General features: G+C 39.8%; 1 long non-coding RNA gene across 1 annotated transcript in view; it reads left to right on the top strand.

Moving 5' to 3' along the window:
• The window catches only part of LOC141421380 (uncharacterized), a 50,752-nt gene extending 38,322 nt beyond the window's left edge, over positions 1–12,430 (top strand). Inside the window, exons 3-4 of the long non-coding RNA XR_012445969.1 lie at positions 128–252; positions 12,257–12,430. This is a non-coding gene — a long non-coding RNA (uncharacterized lncRNA). The remainder of the gene's footprint in view (positions 1–127; positions 253–12,256) is intronic.
• The last annotated feature ends 270 nt before the right edge of the window (positions 12,431–12,700 follow it).

The following is a 12,700-nucleotide window of genomic DNA, read 5'->3' as shown; positions in this document are numbered from 1 at the left end:
CACATTTTAGCAAATTGCTAAATTCACAGTTTAGGAAACATGGTGCTAATGACAACAAGAATGACTTTTGCAATAATAAAGGAAGTGATTTTTTTGTCTTTTTTTTTTTCGGTACTGGGACTTGAAGACAGGGTCTGTGCTTGAGCTACATGGTATCCTCAGAAGCTGTCAGTCTCTGGCACAGGACAGGGATCCAGTAAAGTGCCCTGGGAGCCTACATACTGTCCTTGGGGCCGCAGCACTCTGGATAAGGTAAATGGTTAGCAAGACAATGCTGTTGAATGCTGGGACTTCTGGGTACATCTCCAGTTCATAGGCTCCAATTGTAAGATAAATGGGGAAGGGGTCACCCTTTGAGTGAAGAATGGTCTGAGGTGGCTTTATGACAGCAAGATGAATTCCATCTTCTAAAATGAACAGATAAAAGAGGCCAACAGACTTCAGAAGTCTCACAAACATGCTTCTTTCAGGGATGGTAGACGTAGGTGTCAATCAATAAACAGGTACTTCCTATGTGCCGAGCAGTGAGTCAAGCATACAGAAAAGAATACAATGTTCTTCTTCCCTTGAGGCTAACACAATGTCTTCCTTTGAAAGGAAACAGGTAGGCAGACTGTGATTCCCCAACATGACACAAGTCGTGGCAGTCTGTGAAAAAAGCATCAAGTGGGTGGGGATATAGAAGACAGAAAGTGCTTGGGACATGTCTCTGTGTTTGCTTTAGGCAAGGATTCACAGAAGAGACACCACTGACACCTAACCTTGAAGGATGAACAAGTCTGATGATGAAGCAGGGAAAAAGGCTGCCTAAGCAAAGAGAATGTTGTAAGAGTACAGAGAGTGCTTAGGAATAGGGAGTTTAGCTTGATTGTGTGTCCAGGATGGTGGCTTACACACAGTGAGTGCTTCAGGATTTTGAATAAACGAATAAAAAGATAAATGAACGACATCAGTGGTGGGGGAGGTGAAAGACCCTGGTATGCATGGCCACAGAGGATGTACTTTTATAGTCAGTCAGTGAAGAGCCCATTGCATTTTCTGAATAAGCAAAAAGTGCAATCAGATTTGTGGATTAGAAAAGCAATTCTTGCAGCTGTGTGGAGGAGGGAGCAGAGATGCTGCACTTTCCAAAAGCCTAGGCAGTGGAGCCTAGGAGGAGGGGAGAAACGTGAGAGGTTCTTCAGAGATACTATGGGAAGAATTCCAAGGGAGCAGTGGAGGCAAGGATGAGGTAGTAGCGGAAGTCATAAGCAGTGCTTGATCTCATTAGGCAGTGGTTGTGGGACAGGTCCCACAGCATTTGACATTTGACCTAGTGTCTTACACATGTACCCATGGGAAATGAAAATGTAGACTGGCCTCTACCCTGTCATGTGTCAGCACTTATCTATCCAACAGGAAGCCTTAATTAGAGATGGAGATTTAGAAAAGAGGCAAAGTCAGTATTTAAAAAATGCCAAGAGGTTGTGTGTATGTGTGAGTGTGAGTGTGTGTGTGTGTGTGTGTGTGTGTGTGTGTGTGTGTGTGCGTTTAAGGTTGGAGCAATTAAGAGACGTACTTTGGTGGAAGTGGAGGGACAAAGGGTCTGGGGAAATAAAGTTCTTTCAGCAAAACTTACTCAGTGCTGGAGTTAATTCATAGGAAAGCAAAGTTCTGTCCGGGAGAGTAGGCATCCCTTTCTCGCTCTCTGGGTTTTGGTAGGGGAAAGACTAACATGGGAGGCACAAGGGGATTTGTGGGATCAGACGCATCATCATCAATCAGCTGTGGTCTCTTGATTTTGTATTTTTACTATCCTTGTGCATTTCTCTTTTCAAACTGGCAGCTACAGGCTGCACAAGGAAATTGGAGCCCATATGATTCTTGCCTTACTGGCTCAAGCACTAATTTTATTTATGCCTTTAATTTTCTAATTAGCAAATAATTGTTGCCTTACATTCCATCCCATGAAATGTCCTGGAATTGAAATTGGAACTTTGGATGTGCATCTCTGGTTCCTGTTGATAGTGCCTATGATATCATACTTTTAGCTGAGCCTCTCTCAGATCAAGTCAAACTTTATGCACGGAATTTCTGTCTCTATTTCTCTCTTTCTTCCTTCCTCTTTCTCTCTGCTGCAAGACTCTTTGAAACTATTCTGTGCCTCTCTATAACACCTGGGATAAATCTTCAAGTGATTTGCAAGTCTTCAAGGCTGTTCTCTAGGGAAAGGAAGGTGGTCTTTGGGTTAGCAACCTTGCTTTGCTACTTGAGAGTGAAGTGATATTGGAAAATTACTCAACTCGGTAATATGGGAATAAAGAGTTGTTCTTCGATTAATGGTTGTGACAATTAAATATATGATGTCTAAATAATAAAAAATGTAGAAAAGATTTAACACAGTGCCTGGAACATAGTGAACCCTTAGCAAACATTGATGATTGCCAAGTTTGTAATTATTCAGACAAGGGACAGTGCCTCGGGGTTGAGATTTCCACGAAACACTTTTCAAGGAAGAGGAGCTTCACTTGGATCTTGAAGGATGAGAAGAATTGGCTGGGCAGAGAGGACTCCTAAGCTTGAGTCTCTGCTTTAAAGATGCCACTTGTGCCATGGGCTCAGGGCACTGGGTGCTGAAAGCTGTCAGGTGTGGCTCTGTCCTCCTTGGGAATGATTTTCATGTCAAGACCATGCAACTTAGGGTGATTAGCTTCTCAATGAGGCTTAAAGGGCGAGAACTTCCTCTGCCTCCATCCCTCTTTCTTCTTTTGTTTTGCTGGTAGATTCCTCCCCATCTTCTTTTAGTGGATCCAAGTACTAAACACTTGAGTCTTCAAATGTGGGTATGAGTTGTAGAGTTTGGTTTTTACTCCTTAGAATCCTGGCATGCCTAAACTGTTCCCTTCCTCCTCTTCTTCCTTCCTTCCTTCCTTCCTCCCTGCCTCCCTCTCTTCTCCCTTCCTTCCTCTCTCTCTTTCATCATTGGTATAGTGTATATTTGAATGCAGTGAGCCACATTGGGCTTGGAATTCTAACTCTGGCACACATAACCCATTAACAGATTTCCTTATCTGCAGACATTAGTTTCTCTTCCTATAAAATAAGAAAAGTACTTATGCTCATAGAGGTAAGTATAACCTCAGAAAAGTTAAATGTATTCACATATATCAGGGCACATATCAGCCTTCTGTCCCCAAATAAAAAGCTCAATAAATGTCTCCTTTAGTGACTAGTCAACTAACATTTGCTTGTTGAAAATATTCAAATATATATTTTATATACACACAAATATTTTATATACACACATAAATAAATTATGTAAGTATATATTAGTGTAACTAACAAGGTATAGAAGATGAATTGTAGCTGTTGAGAACACAGAGATCTCCAGGCAGAAAGTTCCCTAGGCCGGAACCTCCATGTTTGCATATACTGTCCCCTCTCTCTGGAATGCCACATTTACAGATACTGACTCTTTCAAAGTGCTACAGATGTCACCAGCCTCCTTCTGTTTTCAAACATTGCCTAAACCCACTTTCCCTCCTTCTCCCTCCATAGCACGGTCACCAGGACAGTACCTACAAATAATAGAAATCCCATGCAGACTTCCCCAACTACAAACAGGGAGTCAGCCATAGCAGCTGTCAAATTCCAGAAGACTTTTAACTGTTGCATTCCATTAGCTAAAAGGCCCAAGGAACCACATTCTCTAACATTTGCTAGCAGAACTCAGTCAATACTGCCCTGTCCTGCACAAGGACTGTGATGATCTAGTTGGGAGAACCATCAAGGAAACTTTCAGTCAAGTAAATGCTGGAATCAACTCCAAATCAACAATGGATAACAACCCACATTTTGTGTGAATTAATTTACAATAATAAGCTACATTTCATGTGCAGAAAGTTATCTTTTCTACATTTTTCATTGCTGTATCCTTTGTGGACAGAACAGTCCTCCACAATCAATGGGTCACCAATGAACACTAGTGAATAAATGACTGAATGAATGTGTGCTGAAGGGAAAGGAAGCAGTTTAAAAGGAGCTGCTGAATTTACTGAGTGCTTCTTTGTGTGACAAAAACTTGTGGGGGGGGAATAAGAAACAGTAAGAGAGGGGGTGGATATGATCAAAGTACATTATGTATGTGTATGATCATATCACAATGAAGTCCTTCGCGTTGTACAATTAGCATGTGCTTATAAAAAATTTAAAAAGCTAACATTTGGAAGAAAAGACATTATGGTAGTTTCCACTATTATTTGCATTTTCAGATGAAGGTATTAAAACTTGGAGAAGTTCAATCCATAGGGCAAAGACACACAACCAGGTCTGGTGCTTTTAACTATCACGATGCATAGCAAATGCCTTGTTTTACATTTAATAAATTGTAAAAGAAAAAAATCAAATTGTAGTTTAGCCTACAACTAATACTTCAGTAGAAGATATTTTCATATTCCATAGGTCTCGCCCTCTATTTCTGTGTTTGTAACATGGAAGTGACAAAACCTGCCTCCTCTCTGGGAGGCTGTGAGATTTAATTAGGGCAATGATTATAAAATACTTTGAAGTTAGAAAGTGCTTATTAATATCAGGGCTCTTGACTATGCTTCCAAATAGGATATCCTTGTTTTTAAAGCCAATTGCCTGGGATGAACCCCAAAAGCCCCCCCCAGAGGGAATAGTAGGGAGCATTAGCAGTAGATGCCTAACTCAGTACATATGTTCCTGCAGTGATTCCATAAGTCAGGAGGAGAGAAAATAATCCCATCTCTTTAGCATTCAAGTGTGGGAACATTAAGAGTTTGCTCCTTAATGATTATAACATTCAGGAATGTTGGCACCTTTTCTTCCTGACTTCACATTATGAAACCCAGGGAGTGTTGAGTAACAGGATGTACATTCATGCCATTTTCAGTTTCTTTGGGGGTTCATTTTGGGAAACCTTCCTTCAAGCAAGAGCTTCAGAGTTAGACTCGGAACAGCCCTTTCACCTCAGGGATGCTGCCGCCAATGTTGTGTAAAGGTCCTGGGGTGTGGAGTAAGAGCTGGATTGCCTTGCTCATGAGTTAGGAGTCATGGTTTGCAAATGTGCTCCCCAATGAGAAAGGATTAGGTCCTGGACAGTAGGGAACATTATGTTCAGATTGCAAAACTTAATACAATCTCATCTTGGGCTGATGGGGATTTGATAAGCCATTCTTCTTTTTGGCTGAAAATGTCATTAGAGAGCTCAGTATCATATCCTGCCATGTCCCCATCTACTTTATACTGTAAGGCAAGATTTAGAGAAATCCCTTTGGCTCTATTGGAGTTACCTCAGGGCTATGGGAAGACCACAAGACTCAGGTCAGAAAACTAATTTTACCTCTCTGTTTTGTTACCCAGGCAGCTTGTTTTAACTCTGCAATCTATGTCTTCTCATCTGAAAGTAGGATACTTTTTATCACCTAGAGATTTTATGATTATCAGTAAGTCTAGGTCTTTACATCTGTCTATCCCTATCTACCTACTCATACATTGAGTAGTAAAGAGACATATGGAAATAGGAGACAGTCTAGCATGTTGACTGTGATATGGATTCAAATTCTGCATGGCTTCTGAAAGTTACATGACTCAGCTTCTTCCTCTGGAAAAAATGATAAACTGACAATATTATCCCAAAATGTTGTGTAAGTTAAAGGAGATGATTGACTTAGAATAAGGAACTTCGCACAAAACCTGGCACATTGCAGACTGTTAACAAATATTAGTTATGGTCATTATACTCATTGTTAGGAGAGTGAACAGAAAAATATAAAAGGCAATGTACATGCAGAAAGTATTACTATCTTTTAAATTTTCTCTTTTGTTGACAAAAAGCAGTTCTAAGACTTCAAATTAGTCTTTGGGAAATGAATTATTTACCAGATTATTGGCCTCAGCACACTTCATCCTGAGCAGGAATAAAAGAAGTGCAAAATCTGCTGGCTGCAGCTGTGGCCCACTTACAGGAGTGCACTTGAGGAAATTTGGTACAGTGAGAACCTGGCTGTACTTGCTTCTTGTGAGGTCAATGTCTTTTGCAGATTAGGATTGATATGAAGAAGATGCCTGGAAAGTGAATCTTGTGTATTGAAATCTATCTTCTTATTAAGTTTTCCTGTGAATATACAAACATGCTTATCTAGAAACATATATGAAACACACTAGCAAATAAACCACCAATGTCAGTCACTTCTTCCAAGGGGAGGTAGTAGCGCTAATAGGACACACCACAGTTGCAAAAGAACTTGATTTTTCCATTCTGTGTGGTATCTTGTCAATTAAGAGAGGTAATTAACAGTGACAGAACACCAGAGTCACTTCTATAGATCTTTATACACGAATGATGTTATACCTGCAGTATACAATGGAGATACCGTGTTTATGGAAGCACTTTTCACAATAGCCAAATTATGGAATCAACCTAGGTGTCTAGCCTCAATGAATGGATAAAGAAAATGTGGCATACATACATACAATGGAATATTATTAGGGTATAAAGAAGAATGAAACTATGTCATTGCAGAAAAATGGATAGAACTGGTGATCACCATGTTAAGTAAAATAAACCAGACTCAGAAAAACAAACACTGCATGGCTTTGCTCATGTATGGAATCTAGATCTAAAAAAAAAAACAGGACATAAACATAAAAGATGGACTGTGACTCATGCCTGTAATCTTAGTTACTTGGGAGTTTGAGGTTTAGAGAATTGTAGTTCAAGGCCAGGCTGGGCAAATAGTTCCCAAAATCCTGTATCAAAAATAATCAGACCAAAATGGACAGGAGGTGTGACTCAAACAGTACAACACCTGCTTTGCAAGAACAAAGTCAAATTCAAACCCCAGTCCCTCCAAAAAAAAGGTGGGGATAACCAGTAAGAGGTGAGAAGGGGGAAAAGAGAGGATGTGGGGTAGAATATGATCGATGTACATTGTATGCATATATGAAAAGAGCATAATGAAACCATTTAAAAATTTTAAGTTTAAAGAAAAGGGGAGATTGGGGAGAGGGCATAAGAAAGAATAATAGAGGAGGTGAATATTATCAAAGTGAATTATATGTATGTATGGAAATGTTACAATGAAACCTCTCATTTTGTACAATTAATGTACACTAATAAATATAATTTAAAAATATGCCTTAGACTTCTGCTTCTTAGATATTGGGTGGAGCCCAGGAATTTTTTAGTTGCTTGCTTGTTGTAGCTCCACTTGTGATTCTTACATGAGAAACATTGAAAGGAAAGACAGCAGCATCCTAACTAAGCAGTCATTAACTCCATATTTTACTCTTAATCCTCTTCCTTGACTATACTTCAACTTGGTTGATCAGGTCCTCTTTTCTAGCTCTTATTTAGAACTGACTTTCTCTTTCTGTATCAGACTAATGAGAAGATGTGGTGGTGGGAAGGGAACAGGTGGCAGAAACACAGAGATGGAAAAAACAGAGAACCCTAATTATAATACGCAGAATAGTTTAAAGAAAGTGCAACAAGATGGCATTTTGGAACAGAAGAGAAGCAAGTTTTCAGCTAATGAATATGCAACCATTGAATTATGAAAACATGACATAAAAGTCTTTTACTTCACTCATTTATGATTTGTAAGCTATAGTCTGCTTAAAATAAAACACACAGATGTGTTTACTCAAAGAGGCTTCGGTAAGAGATCAGAAGGATTAGGATCCATAAAGGTGATTTCCCTGCAGAGCTGAGTGGGTTGTTTACAGGTATGCTAGACAGTCTCTAAGAGAGCTGCCATCGATACTGCTCCTCACTTCAAGAGGTGGAGCCTTAAATCCAGGGTGACACTAGAGATTGCTTAAATAGGAGAATGTGGCAGGAGTGGTGCTCTGGGACTTCCAAAGCTAGGTCAGAAAAAGCCTTACAGCGTCTGCTTGAATGTCCTTGAACAGGCACTTCTGGGATGCCTCAGAACTCAGCTGTCATACAGGAAGGAACCTAAGTGACAGGGACATGACAAGTCTAGTTGTGCTTATTGATAGTCCCAGCTGAACTCTGAGCCAAAAGCCAGTATCAACTGATAGCCATTTGAGTGAGCCATTTTGGATATTCCTGCTCAATTTAGACCTTGGATGACTGTAGCCATGCCAGCACCCCAGACAACACCATGTGGGCCAGAATCAACTATTGTTGATTCTGAATCAACTCCCTGAATCAACTATTGTTCTAAGCTAGTAAATTTTGGGCTGGTTTGTTATGCACCAATAAGCAACTGAAAGAACATGCTTGCTACCCACATTTGCCAACAATGGGGCGTCATTAAACTTGTTTATTTGGCAAATTTATCTTTGTCTAGACAACCATCCATCCATCCATCCATCCATTCTTCCATTCATCATCTCATCCATCCAACTATCCATCCAACACTTTTGTACATCTCTAGTGAAAGGGACATTTGAGACACAAATTTATTCTTTCATGAAACAAATATTTGTTTAAAATTTACTGGGCCAGATACTGATCAAGGAGTTGTGGTCAGAAAATTGAAATTGAGTGAAGTGAATCAATGGAATAAGACAGAAGTGATACCTGTCCATACTCCAGTGGGGGAAGATGGTAAACAGAGAGCTAAATATATAAGTGATATAATTTAAAATAGTGTGCTATTATAGAGACACCTGCACACCCATGTTTATTGCAGCACTATTCAAAATAGCCAGGTTATGGAATCAGCCTAGGTGCTTATCAACAGATTAACAGATAAAGAAAATGTGGTATATATACACAATGAAGTTTAATTTAGCCATAAAGAAGAACAAAATTATGCCATTTTCAAGAAAATGAATGGAATTGAAGATCATCATGTTAAGTGAAATAAGCCAGACTCACAAAGACAAGAATATCATTTTTTCCCTCATATGTAGAATTTAGGGTGGGGGAGAAGAGCATGAAAACAGAAAGGGGACTAGGAAAGGGAAAAGAAAGGGTAGCAGAGGGGATGAATATGATCAAAGTACATTATATATATGTATGTATGGAAATGTCATTATGAAACTCATTAATTTGCACAATTAATATACGCTAAAAACTGTGTTGAAAAGAAAACAGAACATGGTTACGGGATAAAGATGGCCTGTGGTCCCAGGTGAAGGTGGCTGATATAAAAGGGTTGTTAAGGAAGGGTTCCCTAAAAGTGACATTTGAATGAAAACTTAAATGGCAAGGAGATTGCTACATGAAGAACTGAAGTGGGGAAGCACTTTTCAAAAAGAAACAGAGTATAAAGGCCCTGAAAGCAGAATGAACTTGGTACAGTGTGGTTAGATCATTTGCATAAGATAGAGAATGGGAGAAGAAAGAATGGAGAAGTAGGATCCCCAATGCCGTATTGGGGATCTTGAATTTAATTGGAAATACACTTGGAAGCCCTTGTATGAATTTTAGAAGGATATAAATATGATCTGAAAGCATTTTCAGAAGCTCACTCTTGCTGTTGTAAGGAGAATGAACTGTAGAGGAGAAGACTTAAGCAGGGAGGCCAGGACGGAGCTGGTGGTAACAGGCACTCACAGGCAGTGGTGGAGCTGGTGAGAGAAAGTTTATTTTAGAGGCAGAGTCAATAGAACTTCCTGATTCTTTGAGTGTGGAGTATTAGGGTGAGAGAAGAAAAATAAATAATTGCGGCAGTGTGCCGTTGGCTCATGCCTATAATCCTAGCTACTCAGCAGGCAGAAATCAAGAGGATTGTGGTTTGAAGCCAGCAGGGGCAAATAGTTTGTGAGAGCCTATCTCGAAAAATATCCATTACAAAAATGTGCTGGTGGTGTGATTCAAGGTGTTAGGCTCTGAATTCAAGCCCCAGTACTGCCAAAAAAAAAAAAAATTGCAGTTGGATATAGTTTCTCAAGCCTATGTTCCTAGCTACTTGGGAGGCAGAGGTCTGAAGGATCATGGTTCAAGGCCAGCCCAGGCAAAGTTTAAGAGACCCATCTCAACCAACAACTGCAGTGGCATGCTTCTTTTTCTAGCTATATGGGAAAGCACAAATAGAAATATCACAGCCCAGGCCAGCTCAGACAAAAAGCAAGACCCTAACCCAAAAACAACCCATGCAAAAAGGACTGGGGCACAGCTCAAATGATAGAGTGCCTAGCAAGTAAGACCCCCTAGTTCAACACCCAGTACTGCCAGAGAGAAAGAAAAAAGAGAGGGGAAGGGGAAGAAAGGGAAAGAGGAAAAGAAAGAAAGAAAGAATGGATGAAAGAAAGAACAGATGAAAGAAAGAAAGAAAGAAAAGAGTATGAATTGCTAGATTTACAACCTAGGGCAGGGAAGGTAGGTAAGTGGCAAAGCATTTGTCTAGTCTATACAAGGCTCAGGGTTTGATCTCCAGTACCACAAGAGAAAAAATCTAAAGGAGCTTCTTAGGTTTATGACCTGAGCAACTGGGTGAATAGTGATATCATTAGATTTTATGGGGTAGATTGGAGAGAAGCAAGTGGGAGAGAGAGGTAGGACAGTTCTGCTTTGGCCTTAGTTAGTTCAGTAAGATTACTAGACATGCTAATGGGGGCATCCAACTCAGGTCAGGAGATCAAAAGAGAGTTGTAAACTACAGTAGATGGCATACAATTTTTATTTAAACCATGGATTTGTTTTCTAGAGAGATTTAGTGTGAGAAGAAAGTCAAGCAAATTACTGTATTTAATAATTGTGAACCAACAGAAAATCCATCAAAGGAGATTTGGAAAGAGCAGCCAAGTAAGCAAGAGTAGAACAAGGAGAATGTGCAGTCCCAGGGCCAAAAGAAGAAAGTGTTTCTAGAAGGGAGGTGTGAGAAATTTTCAAATAATGCTTAGAAGTGAATATTACGAGCACAGGGAATGGGTCATTGAACTGGGCAAGATGGAGGATGCTGGTGAGCTTAAAAAGGGTGGTTTCAGTGGATAGTAGAGAGAAAATTTGATTAAAAAGAAAAGGTTACAGGGAGAAAGCAGGTGAAAAATTGGAGACAGCATAGTTGACCCTTTGAATGAGTTTGTAAAGAGGAAAAATAGGGGACAGATTTTAGAGGCAGATATGCGTTAATGGAAGAAATTATTTTTCAGATGAAGGGTTGTACTGGTATTTTAGTATGTTTGTATGTTAATAGCAATGATCAGACGATAGAGAGAAGTTGCAGATAAAAGAGATAGGTGAAATAATTTTAAATTCAAAATCCTTCAGTACATGAGAGGTGTTGGAGCCCAGATTATAAATTGTGGGGCTGGTTTATAAGCAGGAACTTGTCACATACATGAATACATAAAAAAACCAAACCAAACCAAATCAAAGTATTAGAACACAAACAGGTAAACTAAAAATTGTCATTGAGAAGAAAAGAAGTTCTTTTCTGATCTGATCTCCAAGCACTCATGTCTTTGTAGGGGAGCCCAAATAAGTTACAAAGGAGATGAGAGCATAAATGGGTTATAGGTAAAATGGTATGGAAATTCAGAAGGATAGGACAGAGGTTGCTTCCAAAGAGAGTTTAGAAAATAGATTTTTAAGTTTTCAAGTTTCAAAATTTTCAGTTGGATTCAAAGAGCCTTAAATTGATTACATCTCTAATAGTAGAAATTGATTTTTTTCCCTGCCTTCCCAGCACACATATACACAGGCACCTCTGCAAACACAAGTGACAGTGATCTCATTAAAAGAAAGCATTATTGGTATGGGAAGGGAGAGATCCTTTCAAATGCAAAGGTCCTGAGCACATGAAAGGAATTGAGGCTTACCTAAGAAGTGATGGGGATGGTTTAGAGTTGAGCAGGGGTTGTTCATATATTGTAACTGTTAGGAATGCCTTGTGTTTTTTTTTGAGGAACCCCTCCCCCCCCAACCACACACACCTGATCTAGCCTGGGCCAATTATAATGTCCCAAATTTGTACCTTTGTGATTGGTTCAGGACTGAGCACATGACCTAAGCCAGGACAATCAACATCTTTCCTGGGGTTATTTCAAATGAGAGCTGGAGGAAGAGAGTTGTTCATTTTTCTTTACCTAAGAGTGTACCTGTGGGTCAGACTCTGGCTGTGGTCTCTGCTGCATGGAAGAACCTATCTCACTAAAGGAGGAAGAAATTAGCACATTGATAGAAGGAGAGCTGAGAGGTGAAAGGGGAGAAAGCCCTGATAGGGTTTTGGCACCAGCTGAAACCCATCATAAAGCTGGGCCCCACTTGCTCAGATTTGAAGTTTCATGAGCTAATATATTCTTGCCTTTTTTTCCTTAATCTAATTCTCATTAGGTTTCTGCTCTGGATACATAAGGAATATTGACTAGTGATCCACGACATGGATGTCAATCTCCTGGTGAGCCTCAGCATTCTGACCAACACCACGCCTTGGGCAACTCAACCACTGAGAAAGCTGGAACATGGATGAAAGTTACTTGCCATCTCAGTGTACCAATTTGGTGTAAATTTATCATGCTGCTTAGATTTAAGGGCTTTTTGCTCTTACAATCTCTTTTTGATTGTATCTACATGAACCTGTAGCTGTCCACACAGAGGTAATAAACTCTCTGGGTAGCACTTAGTCCCAGTTTCCTTTGACAAGATTTCCTTTGACGAGAATATGCATTGTGTTTGGTGCCTCTGCAGGGGATGCTTTAACAGGAAGGGTTGCTGTGCTTTTTGAGGAGTGTACTGGAATAACCAAATCTGCCTTTTATTTTGTCTTTAAAGCTGTTT

The sequence above is a fragment of the Castor canadensis genome, chromosome 3 (genome assembly GCF_047511655.1).
Source record: "Castor canadensis chromosome 3, mCasCan1.hap1v2, whole genome shotgun sequence".
Lineage (NCBI taxonomy): Eukaryota > Metazoa > Chordata > Mammalia > Rodentia > Castoridae > Castor > Castor canadensis.
This window is presented reverse-complemented; position numbering and strand designations above follow the sequence as displayed.